Source organism: Orcinus orca, chromosome 12, assembly GCF_937001465.1.
Source record: "Orcinus orca chromosome 12, mOrcOrc1.1, whole genome shotgun sequence".
Lineage (NCBI taxonomy): Eukaryota > Metazoa > Chordata > Mammalia > Artiodactyla > Delphinidae > Orcinus > Orcinus orca.
In genome coordinates this window covers 45,099,724-45,122,783 of record NC_064570.1, presented here as the reverse complement: position 1 = coordinate 45,122,783, position 23,060 = coordinate 45,099,724, and the positions used below count along the sequence as shown (strand labels likewise).

Below are 23,060 nucleotides of genomic sequence, written 5' to 3'. Positions count from 1 at the left end.
TCACATGACACATCCAAATGCACAAGAAGTTTCTGTATGTCCTGAGTCCAGTGACTTCTCTCATTTCTAATGCTAAGACTCAGTCCAGTTCCCCTTCATCTCTCACCGGGATGGAGGCAATAACCTGTCCTCACTTTCCACTACTCTATAGACTTAGGGTTTTTTCTCTAAAGTGACGATTAGATTCAGCTATCTCCTCACTTACCATCTTCAAAAGTCTCTCCACTTCAAAAGTAAAAATTCCAGACTCTACTACGGGCTACAAAAATTTACATGACTGGACGCCTGTCTACTTTTCCATCTCATCTTCTACAGCTCCTCCCTTTGTTTACTTTAGTCATGCTGACCTTCTTTCTCCTTTCTTTTTTCTTCTGTCCGCAAATTAAACAAGTTTGTTCCTACCTCAGGGACTTTGATTTGCTTCTGCTTGAATTGATCTTCCTCCACTTCATTGGATAGCTGTCTTCTCCTCATTGATGTCTCAATTCAAATGTCGCCTCTTTTAATAAGGCTTCAGTGACCCTATCCAAACAAGCCTGAGGTTGTTCTGTTAAACTGCCGGTAAAAAAACTTTCTTCATAGCATGTATCAGTACCCAAACTCTCATTCATCCCTTTATTCACTTATTGTCTGTGTGGCTCCATCAAAATACATGCAAGGCATGTATTCTTCCAATGACTTTTTATGACTAATTCTTACATACCAAATTCTACTCCAGAGTTAACTTGGTTAAAGGAAGGTCTGGGCAAGTCAGAGTCTTTTTCAAGTGATCATTTACTTGTCCTTGGAAGTAGTATGAAAATAGCATTCCTGTAACTTGCGGCAGTTCTGGCCAAAGTTGACATCATTAGAAAACAGGCTGGGCAGCTACAGCATCCATCTTTGTCTTGTTTCTGTGTTGATTCTGTGACAGGACTGATGACAGTAACAAGTATCTCAAATGAACAACATACCTGTGGGCACCTGTATTTTAATTTTTGTTCTGCCATTGCAACGATGGGCTTTGGGCTGACTCTGCATTTTTGGCTTATACATTGGTTTGATTTCTCAGATTAGAATGGAATAATCTTGATGGTGGAAACAATTTATAGTTCTTTAAATCACTACAACACCAAGTATGTAGCAGGTTCTCTATGAGTAGTTTAATTCATTGATGGATTTTTAATGCAGTCAGGAATATTAAATACTTATCTTACTGGGTCTTCCCTTTCCTCCATGCTAAACAACATATTCCATGTTCTATCTTATCCATCATGCTGTTATGTTAGCCATGAGCAGGGGAATAATCATTCCCATTTCTGATTTATAGAAGAGAATGTTACTGAAGTTTCCTTGATGGTAATGGCACAAACTCTTAAAAGATTTTCGACAGAGGCTTAGCTGGTGAAGATCCAGTGAGACCATTCAAAGACTTAGCTGTTGAAAAGCCAATGAAACTCCATAATAAATTGACCTCCTATGGCATGGGCTGCACAAACAGGAATGCTGTAAAGCTTCAATATGTCATTTGGCATTATATAAAGTCACGTATTTTCCCACTTAGAAAACTGTTTTTTAAAAATCTGATTGTGTGAAGGTAATAAGTCTATTTTGGTGTTATACATGTGATTTTCTGACCGGTACAATATTCATGCTTTGATTTTTGTCTTTCTTGAATGAATTAATCATAGTACAATATATAATCGAAGGGGTTAATATTAAGGAGATGGCAAAAACTTTAGGGAGAAAGCTAAAGTTAAAACCACACAGATAATTTTTCTTTTAATTCTATTGACCAGTTGTTTTGTTGTAATTTAGACTCTGACATAGGCAAATATACTCCTTTCAGGGCTTCCCTGGTGGTGCAGTGGTTGAGAGTCCGCCTGCCGATGCAGAGGACATGGGTTCGCGCCCCGGTCCGGGAAGATCCCACATGCCGTGGAGCGGCTGGGCCTGTGAGCCATGGCCGCTGAGCCTGCGTGTCCGGAGCCTGTGCTCCGCAATGGGAGAGGCCACAACAGTGAGAGGCCCGCGTATCGCAAAAAAAAAAAAAAAAAAAAAAAAAAAAAAATATATATATATATATATATATATATATATATATATATATATATATATACTCCTTTCATGTTAAAAGATTATGTGAAAACAAAGGTCATTCATTCATTCATTCAGCAAATCATCTTCTCTATTACCCTTGTAGGATTTATAAATGTAAGGATGGTGTCTATATGGTTCCGTTTGTTTCTCGAGTGAGCCACAGTGCCTGTCCAAACTCAAATGCATAAATGCTATGTATAATGTGAAATCTCAGTAATTACCCATTGACAAACTATGAAGTTCAACAACCTTTTCAAGGATTTTATGCCTCCCCAAACATTTCTTCCACACATGAAAAATATATGAAAATAACACATGAATGTTAGAACGATTGTAGTTGAAGAGTATATTCATTTCCCTGAGGATAGTAATTTATTTAAGATCCTGATTTTCAGGGTATATGCCCAGTAGTGGGATTGCTGGGTCGTATGGTAGGTCTATTTTTAGTTTTTTAAGGAACCTCCATACTGTTCTCCATAGTGGCTGTATCAATTTATATTCCCACCAACTGTGCAAGAGGGTTCCCTTTTCTCCACACCCTCTCCAGCATTTATTGTTTGTAGATTTGTTGATGATGGCCATTCTGACCGGTGTGAGGTGATACCTCACTGTAGTTTTGATTTGCATTTCTCTAATGATTAGTATGTTGAGAATCTTTTCATGTGCCTCTTGGCCATCTGTATGTCTTCTTTGGTGAAATGTCTATTTAGGCCTTCCGCCCATTTTTTAATTGGGTTGTTTGTTTTTTTGATATTGAGCACTACGAGCTGTTTGTATGTTTTGGAGATTAATCCTTTGTCCGTTGCTTCATTTGCAAATATTTTCTCACACATGCACCCCAGTGTTCATTGCAGCTCTATTTACAATAGCCAGGACATGGAAGCAACCTAAGTGTCCATTGACAGATGAATGGATAAAGAAGATGTGGCACATATATACAATGGAATATTACTCAGCCATAAAAAGAAAAAATTGAGTTATTTGTAGTGAGGTGGATGGACCTAGAGTCTGTCATACAGAGTGAAGTAAGTCAGAAAGAGAAAAATAAATACCGTATGCTAACACATATATATGGAATCTAAAAAAGAAAAAAAATGGTCGTGAAGAACCTAGGGGCAAGACGGGAATAAAGATGCAGACCTACTAGAGAATGGACTTGAGGACATGGGGAGGGGGAAGGGTAAGCTGGGACAAAGTGAGAGAGTGGCATGGACATACATACACTACCAAATGTAAAATAGATAGCTAGTGGGAAGCAGCCACATAGCACAGGGAGATCAGCTCGGTGCTCTGTGACCATCTAGAAGTGGGGGATATGGAGGGTGGGAGGGAGGGAGATGCAAGACGGAAGAGATATGGGGATATATGTATATGTATAACTAATTCACTTTGTTATAAAGCAGAAACTAATACACCATTGTAAAGCAATTATCCTCCAATAAAGATGTTAAAAAAAATAAAAATAAGTACTGAGAGCAAAAAAAAAGAAAAAAAGATCCTGATTTTTCTAATTAGACTGTAAAAGTCACTTATAGACACATTCAAAACAAGGAATAATGGCATTTATTTGAAGATGGGGATGAAGTGTGTGTAGTTAAGTATGTATAACATGAAGCTGGCAGTCTTAGAACCCCTCGGTTGAATCACACTATTCTCTTAAAAAGCTTAACCAATTCCCTATTAGCTGAGTCTAGTTCTGCTGTTAAGAAAAGAGTAATAACATCATAATAGCAATGATATGATGTTAACCTCTTATGGGAGGGGGAAGTGAGGTATAGACACCAGGATGAACCCACTGGTTCTAAAACCCTATTCTTTCCCTTATAGCACAATCTTTCTACAAATGCAGAAAGCACAGTGGAACTAGTTGTGATCTTTCCCCATATTATTTCAAAAGTGCAAAGAGATGCTCAATCATATCAGAAATTGCAGTATTCAAAGGAAGTTATCTCTCCTTTTATACTTTGATTGAAATTCTGTTTAGCATTGAAGCAGGCTTCTGTGATCGAACGTGGTAAATGATATATAGGGTTCAATAGAGTTCTGTAGTGAAGGGTAAGTATTTTAGTGTGTCTGTGACCTGATCCAAAGGCTATTTCTAGCAGTTTGTCATTTAGTACAGAGAAGGTTAGTGAGGTCATGTTGATATATGATCTTTTATGCTCTGAACTTATCACTGCAGTTGAACTGGCCCTACAATTCTCATTAACAGTGAGCAGTTATCTTTTGATACTAAAGAATAAAATAAAACAACTGCTTTACTTTATTCTCCCAACTAAACTATAAAGAAAAATCAAAGCCTAAAGTTTGAAATATTTAGCTGGAGAAATTTAAGGCATCTTTATTTTTACCCAAGGAAGTAAAAATAGCTTTAGTATTCTCAGAAGAAAACCAAATAAGATCACATGGATGGAACTGCCGGTGAGAAGTGTCTAAATGTTAACATCATCATGATAAATATTTAGTTCCAGTAGAGAATGAGATTACTTTAAAAACTGTTCTAGCACCCTAGCACACATTTCAAAGGGAATAGAATTCTCTAAAGAAAGAAAATGCCAGAGACAGGAAAGCACTGTGGGATGGGGAAATAATGGCAACCTAGGAATTAGGACACCTGGGTTCTAGTTTCTGATCTGCCTGTGTATGTGCTAAATGATACGCAGCAAAGACCGTAACCTCTCTTGGTCGTTTTTTGCTTGGATTTCACTAACAACCTCTTTGGATGTTTTCAGGTCAGCTGACAGACCTACCAGGCCCCCAAATCCACCTGCCCCATAGACCTTTCTGATTTAGTCAGATTTGTCAGTGGCTCCAACAGCATAAGTATAAAGTTGAAATTTCTTAGCAGGGCATCCAGGTCTTTCAAGGTTGGACACTTGCTCACCTCTCTAGCCCATCTCACTCTACTCCTGCCTCCTTCCCCATCCTCTTACCATGCAGAGCTACTTAAACTACTGTTCTCATATCCAGAACTCCATTCCCCACCATTGACCCAACTAACTCTCCTGCCATGAGGTTAAGTAACAGCTTAATTCACCTTAATGGCTGCCTCTTCCAAGAAGTTTTCTTGACCTTTCCTTCGGGTTTTGGTATCATCCTTTGTTTTCTTATTTTCTCCCCATTCCTCCACCTATTAGACTAAAACTTCTTGGCAAATGGTAGTAAATGAATGCATAATGAATGAATGAGAATCAACTCTCCTTATTTCTATTATTTTTTTTGGGGGGAAGATGGAGTTGAGTCATTGGCTAATACCATCATCCTAAGAAATCAAGTCATCATTTTTACTGGAAATTAAAAAGATCTTCCCCTCCCCATTCTGGCTGAATGCTCTGGTGGAGAAAAACTGATTAATTAACTGAATTAATTTTAATTCATTAGAATATTAAGATTAATCTTGAAGGAATGGTTAGTTCCTTTCATTTTCTAAGCAAAAGAAACCTGTAATTGGCTTTAAATGGTAAGTTCCTTCCTGCTTGTTCAATCAATTCCCTCCTTTCCTACCCTATCTTGGTTCCACCTGATCATGGTTTATAGCTGGGTGTCACCTATGTCTGCCAAAAACACAGAGGCAGCCTGGAACAATGGAATAAAAGATTACTCCATGCAGAATCATAAAATCTGGGTTTGAGTTCATTATTTCTTAGTGTGGCGACTTTGGGCAACAGACTGAATCTTTTGGGCTTCATTCTCCTTTTTTGTGACTTGGGATGATGCCCATCTCACAGAGTGATAAGGTAAGGCTCAAATAAGATTATATGTGCTGCGAAAGCACTCTGCAAACAATTAAATGCCAAATAAACATATCATTACTCTAAACTCAAAGCATAGTATTATTTACAACCAGCTCTCCAATCTAACTTTTTTCTAGAGATAATATACTCAGCAAAAAAAGGACTAATTTGAATTTTATCTCTTCTGCCAAATGGTTAGGATAGAAACCAGAAAAATGCCTGAAGAAAGCAGGAAGATCAGTGCATCCAGCAGCCCAGATATAATCCACAACAGATCCATGACTCTGTCTACCTGGGAATTCAGGAAGTGACATCTCTGCCCTATAGAACTACCTCTGGCCTCAGACATTTCTCTCTCTGGCCAGACAGTCACCTCTAGGAGGAGAATTGTAGGCAACAATGGCAATTCAGAGCACATCAAATGTCTCTACAGTTGTCTCATATTCTGAAAATGCCTTTGCAATCAAATCTATATATTATGCCTCAAGGACCTAGAGGAGTATGTTAATATTATCCTTGGACCAGAAAAGGAAGACAGCTAGCAATTAAGTGATTTGCCTCAGGTCATAGAGGGAATTAATGCTGCCATTAACATTCACAAAGCCTTCTCTCTGTGACAAGGAGAACTCCTTTATTCCCCTAGTTCTGGGTTTTCTGTATTATGACCAGACTTACCAGTCTTCAAGGCAGATGACCTTTAGGTACTGTTGAGGGTCTAAGGGGGCAAGTATACACTTCTTGCTGACTTAGACATTCCCACATGTCAAAAGAGGTAGACACAATTTTCACTGTAAAAAATGACATAGAGAAAGAAGTTGATCTGTAGTTAGGCAGGACATACAAAGAAGAAATAAGAGGGCAAATTTGTGTTTTGTCTTAAGAGTATGATGTTCTTTTTAGTAGACTAGTGATTCTCAAACAGTTGCTTTCTTAAGGATGGGAGTTAACTGTATTAAAAACAATCTGTATATAAATAAAGCAGTTGTATGGGGTTATTACCACTATTTACTATTATCTTGACTACTGGTTCCCATTTTTCTAATCAAAAGTGTATGGTTAAAAAAGTAAGCAAACTTGAAATTTTAAAGTATGGAAGTAAGTATGAGCTCCCACAGGTGGGACAGGATGCATGGCCAGAATGAATTGGTAGAAAGATATATGTCTGGGCTTCCCTGGGCGCAGTGGTTGAGAGTCTGCCTGCCGATGCAGGGGACGCGGGGTCGTGCCCTGGTCCGGGAAGATCCCACATGCCGCGGAGCGGCTGGGCCCGTGAGCCATGGCCGCTGAGCCTGCGCGTCCGGAGCCTGTGCTCCGCAACGGGAGAGGCCACAACAGTGAGAGGCCCGCGTACTGCAAAAAAAAAAAAAAAAAAAAAAAAAGAAAAGAAAGATGTATGTCTTAGGCATTAATCTCTTTCCCAGTTATTTCTAGTTCTTCTTTTAGACAGGTGGTAGGAGGGTACTGCCCCATTCCCTTTTAAGACAGGAATGATATAGGGCTTACCCTGGCCATTGAAATATGAGCAGAAATGACAGATGTTGCTTCGAAGTGAAAGCTTTAAGAGCTAGTGTGAGATGTGTCACTGATCGTTCTCTTTCTCCCATAGTGGCTGTTGTTTGACTATGTTCCAGGAGTACCTTGTCTGTTTGCCTCATACTAAACTGAGGCCAAAGGGAACAGAGGAGCACCAACCCATGCTGAGTATGTAGCTTGACAGAGAAAAAAGTTTATTTTAAACCACTTAGATTTGTGGGTTGTTTGTAACCAAAGCATAATATATACTGTCTTAACTGATACAGTTCACCTTGTTCAAAAGGAACAGATACACTAAAGGGAATAAGAGATTAGCAAGGCATACGAAAAGGTACACATTGAATGGACGTCCACACACCTAAAGGGAAAAGTAGAATGCACAGTCTCTGAGGGAAGAAAAATGGAGGAGTAAAGAGATGACCTTATCTGGATGTATCAGCCAAATGCCTTCCTAACACAGATGGTAAAACTGGCATGGTGGTCAGACCACCACTGGGAGACTTTACCATTTCATATGTGTCAAAAATTCTGTTCTGCAGGGATCCCAAAAATAAACTCATGGACCTATGGTCAATTAATCTATGACAAAGGAGGCAAGCATATACAATGGAGAAAAGACAGTCTCTTCAACAAGTGGTGCTGGGAAAGGTGGACAGCCATATGTAAAACAGTGAAATTAGAACATTCCCTCAGACGATATACAGTAACAGACGCAAAATGGTTTAAAGACCTAAATGTAAGACACGAAACTAACAATCTAGAAGAGAACATAGGCGAAACACTCTTTGACATAAATCATAGCAATATTTTCTTGGATCAGCTTTCCAAGGCAAAAGAAATAAAAGGAAAAAATAAACAAATGGGACCTAATTAAACTTAAAAGCTTTTGCACAGCAAAGGAAACCATCGCAAAACAAAAAGACAAGCTACAGAGTGGAGAAAATATTTGCAAATCATATAACCAACAAGTGGTTAATATCCAAAATATACTAATGGCTCATACAACTCAATAGCATAAAAACAAACAACCCAATCAGAAAATAGACAGAAGACTTGAATAGACATTTTTTCAAAGAAGACATACGCATGGCTATCAGGCACATGAAAAGATGCTCAACATCACTGATTATTAGAGAAATGCAAATCAAAACCTGAATGAGGCATCTATCACCTCACACCTGTCAGAATGGCTATCATCAAAAAGTCTACAAATAGGCTTCCCTGGTGGTGCAGTGGTTGAGAGTCTGCCTGCCGATGCAGGGGACGCGGGTTCGTGCCCTGGTCCGGGAAGATCCCACATGCCGCGGAGCAGCTGGGCCCGTGAGCCATGGCCGCTGGGCCTGCGCGTCCAGAGCCTGTGCTCCGCAACGGGAGAGGCTACAACAGTAAGAGGCCCGCGTACCGCAAAAAAAAAAAAAAAAAAAGTCTACAAATAACACATGTTGGAGAGGATGTGGAGAAAAGGGAACCCTTCTGCACTGTTGGTGGGAATGTAAATTGGTGCAGCCACTGCGGAAAACAGTATGGAGTTTCCTTAAAAAACTAAAAATAGAGCTACCATATGATCTAGCAATTCCACTCCTGGGAATATATCCAGAAAAAACAAAAACATTAATTCAAAAAGGTTCATGCATCCCAGTGTTTATTAGAGCACTATTTACAATAGCCCAGACATGAAAGCAACCTAAGTGCCCATCAACAGGTAAATTGGATTAAGACGATGTAGTGTATATACATACAATGGGATATTACTCAGCCATAAAACATAATGAAATATTGCCATTTGCATCAATGTGGATCGACCTAGAGAATATTATGCTTAGTAAAATAAAGTCAGACAAAGAAAGACAAATACTGTATGGTATCACTCATATGTGGAGTCTAAAAAATAATACAAGTGTATTATATAAAACAGACTCAGACATAGAAAACAAACCTATGGTTACCAAAGGGGAGAGGGATGGAGGGTGGGCAGGGAGGGACAAATCAGAGGTATGGGATTAACAGATACAAACTACTATACATAAAATAGATATGTAACAAGGATTTACTGTACAATATGGGGATTATACCAAATATCTTGTAATAACCTATAATGGAATATAATCTGCAAAAAAACTGAATCACTATGTTGTATACCTGAAACTAACACAACATTGTAAATCAACTATACTTCAAAAAAAAAATTTGTTCTGATAAAATGGCAGAATCTGACAAATTCTTGACTTATGCAGAAAATAAAACGACCTTTCAAAAGCAACATTCCGGTTCTTCAAAAGCTGAGGAGGCTGTGAGAAGAAATGTAAATTAGAATTAAATTGGCTCAGTAAGGAAGAATTGCTTAAGGTTAAGGAAGTATCGGAAAACATGGGAAAACAAAGAACAACGAAAATAGGAAACACTGGACATAGAAATATACTCCAGCTTCTAGAGAAGTGAATACAAAAGATTTAGAGAAAAGATATTTATGATAACAAAATCATAAAATTTAAGAGGAATTGGAAATCTGGCATAATCTACTATATTACATTCCAGCAAAGTCACAATTAATCCTGAGTAGGAACCCTCAGTCCTTGCAGGATATTATACTACTCCATTAATTTATTCAACAAATATTTATTGAGCAACTACTAGGAGAGAGGAATTGTGCTAAAATGTTGAGGGTCCGAAGAGACTATAGTTCCTGCCCTGAAGGAGCTTACAGTATAGTGAAACAAACAGATAATAAACAAGCCCTCAGCTAGCACTTATTACATACTGAGTATTTGCTAGTGATTATGACAGGGACTTTGCATAATTGTTTCCCTAATTTTTACAAGCCTGCTGCATAGGGGTTACTGTCCTTTTAAACAGGAGACACTGAAGCTCAGGGAGATACAGTAATTTGGCTGTACATTTATACAATAAACAATGACTGGCTAAAATGGGACTTGAAATCAACTTTCTGTGATTTCAATATCTGTACACTTGCAACACTTTTGATGCCTTTCATATCTAACTCTAAGATTACGTGATACCATTTTTTATATTTTTGAAATGTGAATTTTAGTGTGTGTGTGTGTGTGTGTGCTCTAAATAGACAATGGATTCATTCCACAGGGAAAAAACATTTTTGTGTGATTACATTTTAGTCTTTTTTTTTTTTTTTTTAGTTTGACTGGAAGATGATTTTAGAAACTGATGAAACATTAATGATTTATAAGCCATATTTTAAGAATCTTTCTAGTAAGTCACATGCAAAATACTAAGTTGCTTTTCAGGAAAGAGTCTAGAAATCAAATTTAACACAGGAAAAGGAATACTCTTAGGTAAAATAATAAAATCTTCTCTACAAAGATAAGCAATGATCAAGCTTGTTTTATATATTTATAGCTGAGAGTAGAAACTTTCTCCTTTTAGGAACATTTAGTTCTTTTTCTTCAGAACTTGAATTCCAAGAATTAAACAGGGAAGTTTCTCACTTTTTTTTTCAAAAGTCCCAGTAATGTCACCTGATTGGAGGAAAATTTGGCATCTGAGATTATAGCCCACCACTTAATACAAGCCAAACAGCTAAATTGATTTTAGCATTCTGGAAGAAAAATTGCACCTTTGGTGCTGAATTGCTTCCCTCTGAGTGTTGAGCCAAATATTAATGTAGATTTGAAAGGAAACAAAAAGTGTTCAAACTCTAATATACCTCAGGCTTATAAATCGGAATTCAGTCACCTTAAATTAAGTTGGATTTCTTGAAGCAAAACTACTCTTATTATTTTTGTATTATTGCTCTGACCCACAGTGTATGTATCACATAATAATGTTCTAAGTTTTTTAGCTACAACAGAAATGGAAAGCTCGGTGCCAGAGGCTTCTGTGGTAACGCTCACTCCAGTGAACACTGACACACGCCAGAGGAGCAGTCCCTTTCTAAGGACTTAAAAAGACATGAGACATTCCGCTCAGACGTCTTTCTGTAACCTGTGCATCAAGGAAAAATTTACTGTTAATTCTTTTATATTTTTGTTGCCTTATTTTTATTTAAACAGTAATACATGTTCATTACAGAAAAACTGAGTTCCAGGAAAGCAAAAAAAAAAAAATTGTAATCCAATTATGAAACAAAAAACATTGGTAACATCTTGGCTTATATCTTTCTAAACTGTTTTCTTTGTAAATAAACTAAATTTTCTTTCTATAAAAAATGCAATACTAGTTACTAATTACCTTATTTTTTTCACTTAATAACATGCTAAAATGTTAAAGAATATTTAAAAATAATTTTACATAGCTGTATAGTATTAGTGCATGGTTATTCCACTTTTTTTTAAACCAAGCACTGTATTTGAATATTTAGGTTACCTCCAGTATTTGGTTATTATAGTATCATTCCTTAAAGATATTTGCCATGGTCTTTGGAAAGAAACTGAAAGTTTATTTTTAAAAAATTGTTATTCTTTATCTGTACATTTGTTTATTTTTAGCAAAGGTTAAAAAAATAACATTTTGATGGTGGTGACTAAGAAGTTAGCTAGTATTAGATCCTAGTTATGACAGCTTATCCTACCTTCTACCCACTGGGGGTCCTTCCCGGGCCCAGACTGGGGGCTAGATGCCAGGGCTTGCTGCTTTCTCCATCCTTGCTTCCCTTCTTAATGAGACTTGGGTTCTCCCCTGGCCCAGTCCAGACACCAGCCCCTGTCCCCGAGGATGAGCCCAGTTCGTGCAATGCTGAAAGAAAGTTCCAGCTGGGATCCTCTGCCACTCTGCTTAGCCAGTCTTGCTACTGACAGTTTCCAGAATGTCTGACCAGCCCTTAGAGTCATGCCTTGACTGTCTGGAGCCCTTCAGGAGTCACCTTAGCAGGATCCATGCCATCCTCCAAGGCTGACCTTTGGGGTTGTGCTTAAACATTTCACCATTTCACATAAACATTCTGTCATCTATCACACGTTATAGTGAGCCTCTACTTTTTGGAAGATCGTCTGGGCCTGGGGATATAGCTGTGAATAACACAATCTCCACCTTTATAAAAGTGGGTCTACGGTTCATAAGTCCTGGGGAATTCGGAGGAGAGACAGAACGAGAGAGAAAGCATGCATTTATTGCATCCAGTTGGAAAACTCTCTGAAATTCATTTTCAACAGGATGGTAGATTATATTTAGTAGGAAATGACTGTGGCATTAGATATTTCTAATGTCTTTAGCTCTATGTGCTTTATTTTCATGGTTTTCCCTTTTAAACTCATGATAATCCTTGTTAACATAAGCTTGGAAGAAAAAATCACCCAGGATGTTTAAACTACACTTCTGTTAACATGTATTACAGGTACGTTACCATACATAAAATCAGCTGGGCCTCCACCACCTACACATTTTCCACCTTTGGAGGAGTGTGTGTTGAACAGTAAAGTGTGGGGCACAGAAGGAAAGATACAGGGATGACTCATGGGTCATAATATTATCATCCGTTACACAAGATTGTAACATTTGATTCACCGAACTCTCAATATGTGGATATCTAATTTTAGAAATTAAGTCATTAAGCAAGTGAAAACAACTTTTCCCTATTTCAGTGTCAATTGGATATGCACAGCATTTCTTTACCTTTGTAAACTGCCCAGACTCACAATTGTAAATTGAAAGAGATCTCAGAAATATTCTAGCCCAAGACTTTCATGGTAGAGATGAGAAAACTGAGCCAAGGTTAAACAGCTTGAGGTTCCTTCATGGCAGAGTTTGAATAACCAAAAACAGAAGTTTCTCTAAAAAAAGTGAACAGAACAAGGTCCATCCCCAAGAGAAAAATTTTTCAAAAAGTGTCAAGAAAAGGGAAATAAAAATTAATTAATAGTTGTCCAATTATCAAAACCAAATTTTTTAGCCTGATATTCAAGGTCTGTTTTTTGTTTCTAACTAGCACAAGTTCTCCTCTCCAGCTAAACCAATTTCTGAGCACAATTAACATTTTACCACAAGCATACAGATCCATTATACCATTCGGCATACTAATGCGCGGCTCTGACCTTCTTCATGCCCAGCTCAGAAATCCAGCCCTCGTTTTCTCCAAAGAAATGGGTCTTTCCTTGGTTATGGATTCTTGCTCACACGTAATTTGTAAGGAACACATTTACTTGCAAATACAAAATGTTCCTTTGGAAATTTAATAACTCTTTGCATTCGCTGATATTTGATGTCTGCAAAATGTTTCTTTCTCCCCCTAGGATTTTAGGACCTGGTGAGCTTGCTAGGATGCACCAGGGAGAATTTGTTACTGCTCTCTGGATTTTTTTTTCAAGCATTATGTAAGGATAGCAGCTGCCTCCCTTCTTATCTTTACTGTGGTCACCACCATGTCCTCTCTCTAAGGTGGAGATCAAAGCTGGCAGTGCCCTTAGCATCTCTTTCACCAGGAGGGAATCTGCCACAAAGAGCTTCCTCCCCTGGCTTCAAGTTGCCTCTGGAAGGCTCTCTGAACTCCCTAGCTTTGAGTTTTCCAGTTGCTGTCCCTGCTTTTTTGTCTAGCTCTTTCTGTGATTGACTTTGCCACTGAGGACCTAATACTTTAGACTCTGTCCTTCTTGATGGTGCTCTGAGGGCTGACCATCCCTGACAGTCCCAGCTCCAGAGACCCAGCGTAGGTGAGAACTGCTTCCCAACTGGAGGGAAGGAGAAACCCAGTAGTGCAGGTGGCACCAAGGATGCAGGTTAGGCCAAGCTGAAAGCCCGGGCACTGAGTCATCAATTTCTTTCATTTCTTTCAGCCCATAGTCCTTATTCTACAAGCGCTTCAATTAACCATACTCACTCCCTGTGCCCACACACATACGAGACTAAAAGAAGATATGGGTTGTTTTTTGTATATCAGACTGATATTTATATTTAGGTAAATGAGTTTTGAAAATGTTCCAGCTTATATTTTTCCACTACTGTGGCTCAGTTGTCTGGTAACCAAATCTATTCAAAATCAGCTCACCCCCTCCTTTTTAAAATCTAGTAGTACTAGCTGATGAAAAATAAACCCTGATAGTGGGGAAAAAACAACACAAAGGCTTTAACATTATTATCCTTCTTTCTTGGTACATTTGAGACAATGGAATTGAAATGTGTCTCCTCTTTCAGAAGATAAAGGGACCATATTATTAACAATCAACTACTGATTTTCAGATTTGCATTGTTTTCAGTCATTTGGCATATTTCTCTGCAGCAAATTGCTTGATGGTAGTAAGGAAAATGTCCTATAAAATAAGTAAGTAAGATGCAACATTTCAAAGCGTGGTCTATGGGGTGATTCTAGCTGTGTGACAATAAGCAATTTGCTGGGGTGGCGACTTTTACTAGGAATTTCTTAAGCAAGGCAGCCAGGATATAAGTTTATGTGTCTTAGACTGGCACTAAACTCAGTCTGGGAAAAGAAAATAAAATGTAATTGATTTTTCTCTGGAAGATGTGATATTCAACTGAAATATGTAAAATGGTCAATGAATTAAATGATTTTATTTTCCTTTTAAAAATAGAAAACACTGTTGAAGTTGAAATATATTCAGAAAGACTTAGTATTGTAGCTTTTCTAGCATCACATATCAAGAGTAATCTAACAGGTCCCCCTCAACTGAGAACAGGACATACAATTTGGAAACTTTATGTCTTTCAATAGAAATTCCCATCCTAATGCATACAATTTAAAAGGTGAATTCTAAAGGTCATTTAAAAATGTGTCAGTATTCTCAGAAAATTAGCTGTAAAATTTAGGACAATATATCAAAAATAGTTTTAAACATATAAAATTTGATTTTGGTTCAGCAAAAAAAAAGCATCATTGAATTCTAGAAAACCAGTTTTCTACCATTTCATGAAAGTAGTTAAATATTTAGCAAGATCAAAAGGTATTCTCTTTCTGGCATCATCTACCTCAAAGGCGGTTCTCAAGAAATTGGTAATTAGGTAGTATTTTATTCCAGTAATGGAGTCTTATACCACATATTCCTGTTTAAGGCACTAACACAATAAACGGCATAAGCGGGACCCTAAATTGAATGCCACCTGATTAATCGAATCCCACAGCGTAGAGAGAGTACTTAGTGGACGCAAGGCTGAAATGACTGCACAGCCTCAAATATATCAACTTGATGACTACCTGACTGGCCTTTCCTGCTGACTCCTTGTCAACACACGATAGCCTACTTGGCATTGTTTGACTTGCTCTAAAACGCAGAAATAGGCAAATTATCCATCTTTCTTTTGAAGTAAAAAACATGCAGCAAGGAAGCTGACAGGCACTGCTACAAGGAACCAGGAAACAAAGTCTGCGGAGAACTCTCAGAAAAATACCTACAGGAGGCCATTAAAACAACAAAGCTCTGAGGTAAAATTCTATCTAAGAAGCTTTAATCAAAGAACAGCTTGAATCTTATATTCCTGTTCTTTCTTCATCATGATGAATACCATCAGTTCCTCAGGGCACAGTAATAAGCAACATTTCAAAAACATTCCCTGGATACACAAAGAAAAAAGCGCCAAATATACATTCTGCACAAGCAAACAATTTAGTGTTGAGGGAGACGTTTAAAAAAAAGAGTAAGTGGCGCAGTGGTTGAGAGTCCGCCTGCCGATGCAGGGGACGCAGGTTCGTGCCCCGGTCCGGGAAGATTCCACATGCCGCGGAGCGGCTGGGCCCGTGAGCCATGGCCGCTGAGCCTGCGCGTCCGGAGCCCGTGCTCCGCAACGGGAGAGGCCACAACTGTGAGAGGCCCAAGTAGCGCAAAAAAAAAAAAAAGAGAGTAAGAAGAAAATAAAACTGAGAGCCTTTATAAGTTTTTCATAGTGAGTCATTCATAAGTAGTAATTCAGGTCAGCCCCAGACAAACTTATGCAAAAAGTTCAATTTCACTCCTTTTTCCAGCCACTTGCATTGGGAGTGTTCCTATCTCTCATCCCTCTTGTTCAGTGTCTAATTAGAAGAGGGTCATGTAAGGGGCAGTATACTATAGGGATTAAAAGCATTTCTGTACATCTAGGCAGATTTGGGATTAAAAAAAAGTTTCTCCAGTTACTTGCTGTGTAAATTTGGGGAAGTCACTTAAGCATTCTGGGCCCTGTTTATTCATCGGTCATAAGAGGATGACAATATCCACCTTCCAGGATTATTCTGAGAATTCAGTGAGGTATCTACTGAATGCAGAAGACTAGCACAGAGTCAGGGATGGGGTACAGGTTAAATAAATGGCAGCTGTTTTTATTATTATGAACTGATTTCTATTGGGCGAACATTATGTAAATGCAACTCATCCCTCAGGCATTCCATTTTTTTTAACATCTTTATTGAAATATAATTGCTTTACAATATTGTGTTAGTTTCTGCCGTATAACAAAGTGAATCAGTTATACATATACATATGTTCCCTATCTCTTCCCTCTTGCGTCTCCCTCCCACCCTCCCTATCCCACCCCTTCAGGTGGTCACAAAGCACCGAGCTGATCTCCCTGTGCTATACGGCTGCTTCCCACTAGCTATCTATTTTACATTTGGTAGTGTATATACATCCATGCCACTCTCTCAGTTCGTCCCAGCTTACCCTTCCCCCTCCCCGTGTCCTCAAGTCCATTCTCTACATCTGCATCTTTATACCTGTCCTGCCCCTAGCTTCTTCAGAACCATTTTTTTTTTTTTAGATTCCATATATATGTGTTAGCATACAGTATTTGTTTTTCTCTTTCTGACTTACTTCACTCTGTATGACAGACTCTAAGTAGGGCATTCCATTTTAAAAGGGATTTCTAGAGAACTGAAGAACTCTCAGGAATCAAAGACGTCAATTTACTTCAGGAATTTCACCACCATGATAGGCTGGTGGGTAAGTTAATTTTTGTCATGGGAGTCTTCCTTGTGCCCTTCAAATAAACAGACAGGCAGCTGTGAGCACTGAACCTGGGTCAGGAGAACTGGGTTCAAATGACAGTTCTATCACTTGCCAAATGTGTGACCTTGGGCACATCACTACTTAATCCTTCATGGCTCAGGCTTTCGCTCTGGTAAGGTAGGGATAATGATAAATCACAGGGTTATTAAGAGGATTACATGACACAAGGCATGAAAATAAATGCTGTCAATGGTCAATGCTATACAACTGTAAATTATTACCACGGTCCGTTCCTTGTCCTTGGCAAGGAACATGCCCTAAGAGTGACAGAAATGTCTTACCACTGAGAGACACGTAAGAATCTGACTAGCTAACAATAAACCAGAGAAAGGAAGGAAGGAAGAAAGGTTGATTCTAGCATTCATTTGGTTAGCAAAAGTTTGAGAACCTTCAAAATTACTTGGGGAAACAACTACAGTTATAAGCAACTAAAGGGGTGATTCTCTAAGCATTATGCTAAGTGAAAGAAGCCAGGCACACAAGTGTACATAGGCAGATGAATGGATACCAAACTGTGATGTATACGTACAATAAAATATCACTCAGTCGTAAAAAGGAAGGATATTCTGACACATGCTACAACACGGTTGCACCTAGAGGACATTACGCTAAGTCAAATAAGCCAGTGACACGATGATAAATACAAGATTCTACTCGTATGAGGTACCTAAATTTATAGAGACAGAAAGTAGAATGGTGGTTTCCAGGAACTAGGGAGAGGGGAGAATGAGGAATTAGTGTTTAATGGTTACAGAGTTTTAGCTGGGAAAGATGAGAAAGTTCTGGAAATGGATGGTGGTGATGGTTGCACAACAATGTGAATGTACTTAATGCCACAGAACTGTACACTTAAAAGTAGTGAAAATGGTAAATTTTCTGTTATGTGTATTTTACCATGGTAAAAAACAAAAGAAGCCAGGCCCAAATTGTACATATTATATGACTCAATTTATGGAAAATTCTAGAACAGACAAACCTGATCCATAGTGATAGAAACAGATCAATGGTTGTAAAGGCACAGGAGTCAGCTTTCTGGGTGAAGGAATGTGCTTTATCCTGAATGAGGTAGTAGACACTGAAAATATACATTTTCAAAACTCATCGAACTGTATACCTCAAGTGGGTACATTTACAATATGTAAACTGTACTTCGTTGTGATGGTTAATTTTATGTGTCAACTTGGTTAGGCTATGGTACACAGTTGTTTGTTCAAACACCATTCTAGATGATGTTGTGAAGCTATTTTTTTAGACGTGATTAACATTCAAATCAGTAGATTTTGAGTAAAGCAGATTACCCGATAATGTGGGTGGGCCTTGTGCAATCAGTTGAAGGCTTGAAGAGAAAAGACGGAAGTTCCTAGAAGAGGAAGGAATTCTGCCTCCAGACTGCCTTTTGACTCAAGACTGCAACGTCTGTTCTTGCTGGAATTTCCAGCCTGCCTCACAGACTTCACACTTGCCAGCTCTCACACTTGTGTGAGCCAATTCCTTAAAATAAATCTCTCTAAATAAATATACACCTACCTCCTATTGGCTCTGTTTCTCTGGAGAACCCTGACCAATACACGCATAAGGCTGATTTAAAAAGAAGAAAGATTACCTAGGATTCTCTGTGAGAAAATAGATTCTTAGACTCCACCCTGGATTCACGGAATCAAACAATCTTTAGGGGAAAGACCTGAGCCTACATAGTTTTTGTTCATTTGTTTACTGAAGTACGGTTGATGTATAATATTACATAAGTTACAGGTGCTCATAATAGTGATTCACAATTTTTAAAGGTTATACTCCATTTATAGTTATAAAATATTGGCTATATTCCCTGTGCTGTACAATATATCCTTGTAGCTTATTTTATACATAGTAATTTTTTCTTTTTTTTTTTTGCGGTACGTGAAAAAGTTGACTTCCTATCTGGTAGTTAATACTCTACTTGATTTTTTTTTTTTTTTTTTTTGCGGTACGCGGACCTCTCACTGTTGTGGCCTCTCCCATTGCAGAGCACAGGCTCCGGATGCGCAGGCTCAGCGGCCATGGCTCACGGGCCCAGCCGCTCCTCAGCATGTGGGATCTTCCCGGACCAGGGCACGAACCTGTGTCCCCTGCATTGGCAGGCGGACTGTCAACCACTGTGCCACCAGGGAAGCCCTATACATAGTATTTTGTACCTCCTAATCCCTTATCCCTATCTTGTCCTTCCCTCCTTCCCTCTCCCCACTGGTAACCAGTATACTTTGTTCTCTGTATCTGTGAGTCTGCTTCTTTTTTGTTGTATTCACTAGTTTGTTGTATTTGAGCCTATGTAGTTTTGAAAAGCTCTTCTAGATGATTCTGATATGTGCTCTGCCCCCTCCTTGGTTGAGCACTGGAAATATTTTTCAATAACATCTTAATATAGCTAAATAAGATTTTAAGAAATTCTTAAACATGTCAAATTTTGTGTGCATGCCTTCTTCCCCCCATGTTTCTTAGTATTTCATATAAATAGTAAAACACTTTTAAAAGGGGGCAAAATTGTAACCCCTCACCCCCTCAAGATGGAATAGAGGAACATAGTGCAACCATATGGATACTTTGAATTTTGGTCATCACTCATCTAACAAATGGTGATCAAGTGCTTATAATATGTCAGGCACTATTTAAAGGACTGCAGATACATGTAGAAGTGGACAAGCCAGACCAGATCCCTACCCTCACCGAGCTTACACTCCAGTAGGGGAGACCTTAAAGCGAAGCCAATTATGCCTATGCCCTGAATACAGGTTTTCATGAAAAAATAAAAACTGCTCCATAGGCAACACAATACACTGTCAGGAGGTTAAAAAACAACAAGAAACAAACCTATAGATCACAACTTGTATTTTCATGGTAAAATTTAACTGAGAGTACCAAACCAAGACTTTAGCAGCACCCTGGAGTGATTAATACAACTGCTGAGATTAAAAAGTACAGGAAAATAGAGTAAGCAATTAGCTCCAGTCCAATGTGAATGTCAGTGAGCCAATATAGACTCTTTATAGCTCCCGAGCATTGCTCTTTCAACCCTTGGTTGCTACGAATATTAGATAGTCACGTTACGTTCTGCCATGAAGAAAAACTGCTGCTAAGGTCTTGTCACTGTAGAAAAGGCTGCTGAGAACTTCTTTTTGTCTGTCATGAGCATGGCCAACTCCAGGAAAAGGAAAAGCCAAGTTTCTGGCTTGATTCTTTGTCCATTCATCATACATTTATTAAACTGAGATTGCAATAGTATTTACCGCATAGATTTTGTGAGGGTAAATGAGAATATAAATCCCTTAGCACAATGTCTGGTCACAGCGAGCTCTTGGTAAACGGTAACTATCATCGTTGGTATATGGGTCTCATTATTGGCAAGGCAGACTTCCAGGAGCTGGGGATGCAGACGGTTGCCACAAGCCCACCACAGCAAGAATCTTAACATCTAGCAGAGGGAGGGCCCCCATATGTGAGAAGTATTCGAATTGCTACTGTAGAGATCAGTGGTGTCACTGCAAAAGAGGTCTCTGGTGGGGACGGAAGGAACAAGGGAGAGAGAGACAGGTGAGCCTCGCAGGAGGATGTTTTGCCAGTGGTGGCTTTTGATGTAACTGCAGTTGTGCGAAGGCAGTTTTAGGAAAAAATATTTTCTGTGATCTGTGTAAAAAGCAGTTGTGATAACATTGATTAACAAAGATTTTGTATAAAACTCAAGTGTCATTTTCACTGATGCTACTAAAGCCTCACAGTATTAGATTTGATATTTAGGCTGTTATAGAATTAAAGCTGGGTGTAAAGAGTGTGATATTTTGAGACGAGAGGAGAGTCAGACAAGTTTGAGCTGCAAAGAACATTTAGAAATCACGTAGTCAACACTCATTCTGCTAATGAGAAAATCAAGCTGCACATAGGTTTGGTCTCAATGGAACACTGTATAGAGGCAATGAAATGACCACATCTGTTTGCTCTGTGCTATCCAATACAGTAGAAACTAGTCACATACGACTATTCAAATTTAAAATAATCACGATCTTTTAATCCCCTACTGTATCTTGCCCCTCCCTCCTGCCCTCTCCCCACTTCTAATCACTAATTTGTTCTCTATATCTGTGTCTGCTTCTGTTTTTTTTTTTCACATTTCTGTGAAATGTTTTTAATAGTGACTAAAAGTTACTTTCCTCTCTCACTGCATAAAAATAACACAGTGCTGTACAGTAGAATGCTTTAGGACAATGAAAATCTGTATATGTGATATGGGACTACTAGTCCCATTGAGCACTTGAAGTATCCTTAGTTCATCTGAGGAACTGAATTCTTAATTTTAAGTGATCATGATCATTTTATTTTATTTATTTTTTATTGAAGTATAGTTGATTTACAGTATTGTATTAGTTTCAGGTGTACTACATAGTAATTCAATACTTTTATAGATTATAGTCCATTTAAAGTTATTACAAAATAATGACTATTTTCCTGTGCTATACAGTATATAGCACTTGTTACTTGTTACTCTACTCCTTGTTACTTATTTATTTTATACATAGTAGTTTGTATCTCTCGTATAATCCAGCAACGTATGTGCTGGGTATATATCCAAAGAAAACTAAAACACTAATTTAAAAAGATGCATGCACCCCAGTATTCGTAACAGTACTATTTACAATAGCCAAGATATGGAAGCAATCTAAGTGTCCATCAATAGATGAATGGATAAAGAAGATGTGGTACATATATACAATGGACTATTACTCAGCCATAAAAAAGAATGAAATTCTGCCACTTGTGATAATATGAATGGACCTAGGGACTATTATGCTTAGCGAAGTAAGTCAGACAAAGACAAATACTCTATGTTATCACTTATATGTGGAATCTAAAAAATAAAGCAAATGAATGAATGTATATAAAAAAACATAAGCAGGGGCTTCCCTGGTGGCGCAGTGGTTGAGAGTCCGCCTGCCGATGCAGGGGACACGGGTTCGTGCCCCGGTCCGGGAAGATCCCACATGCCGCGGAGCGGCTGGGCCTGTGAGCCATGGCCGCTGAGCCTGCGTGTCCGGAGCCTGTGCTCTGCAACGGGAGAGGCCACAACAGTGAGAGGCCCGCGTATCGCAAGAAAAAAAAAAAAAAAGGCATTTCACAATAAATAAAGAGCTTATTTCACATTATGACCAAATTTTCCAAGTGTACTTCTAAATTTACCTATGTAATTGCTAGCCTATAGAAAAATCTACCTTAGCACACAAATCTTTCACAGAAAAAATTCGCCTGGTGTCACCACAATGGCTTTACAGATGCATCAAAGTTACATGCATAATTTTGGAAATGGGGTGGAAACAACTTTAATGTTCCAACTGTCATACATTTCAGGAGCAATCTATTACAAATATCTACTCCATAGATTATCAAAGAGAAGAAGAAGGAGGTAAAGGTAATTTAAGTAGATCATATTTGAGGAGAGAATTCCTAAAATAGGAAACAAAGAAACAAATACAAGTTTTGTTCTTAAAATGTTGCGAAAGTAAACTTTAAAAAAGTTAGCCACTTTCCCTATACATTTGGGAAGTAAAAAAGTGTATTCTCCTTCCTTTGACAATAATTTTTCAAGTATAAAAATACATATAATACCAGTTCTTAAAAGATGTGTTTTAAAAGAGTATGCTGTATGGAGGGAAAATGTCCTTACACTTCTTAGGGACCACAGTTTTTATATAATGATGGAAACTGGCGGCGGGGGAGGCGGCAGGGTGTGGATGATCTGAAATTGAAAGAGAGATTTTAAAAAATATCCTTCAGGAAGCTGACATTTTAGACTTGA

At 38.4% G+C, this 23,060-nt stretch overlaps 1 protein-coding gene across 2 annotated transcripts in view; it reads right to left on the bottom strand.

Moving 5' to 3' along the window:
- The window catches only part of HS3ST5 (heparan sulfate-glucosamine 3-sulfotransferase 5), a 287,090-nt gene that overhangs the window by 49,524 nt on the left and 214,506 nt on the right, over window positions 1-23,060 (bottom strand). The window contains exon 4 of one of the 2 annotated variants that reach the window (XM_033418623.2): window positions 6,489-6,601. The exons of the other annotated variant lie outside the window; for it this stretch is intronic. The gene's annotated coding sequence lies outside the window, so the exon portion shown is untranslated. The remainder of the gene's footprint in view (window positions 1-6,488; window positions 6,602-23,060) is intronic. 2 annotated transcript variants of the gene reach the window in all.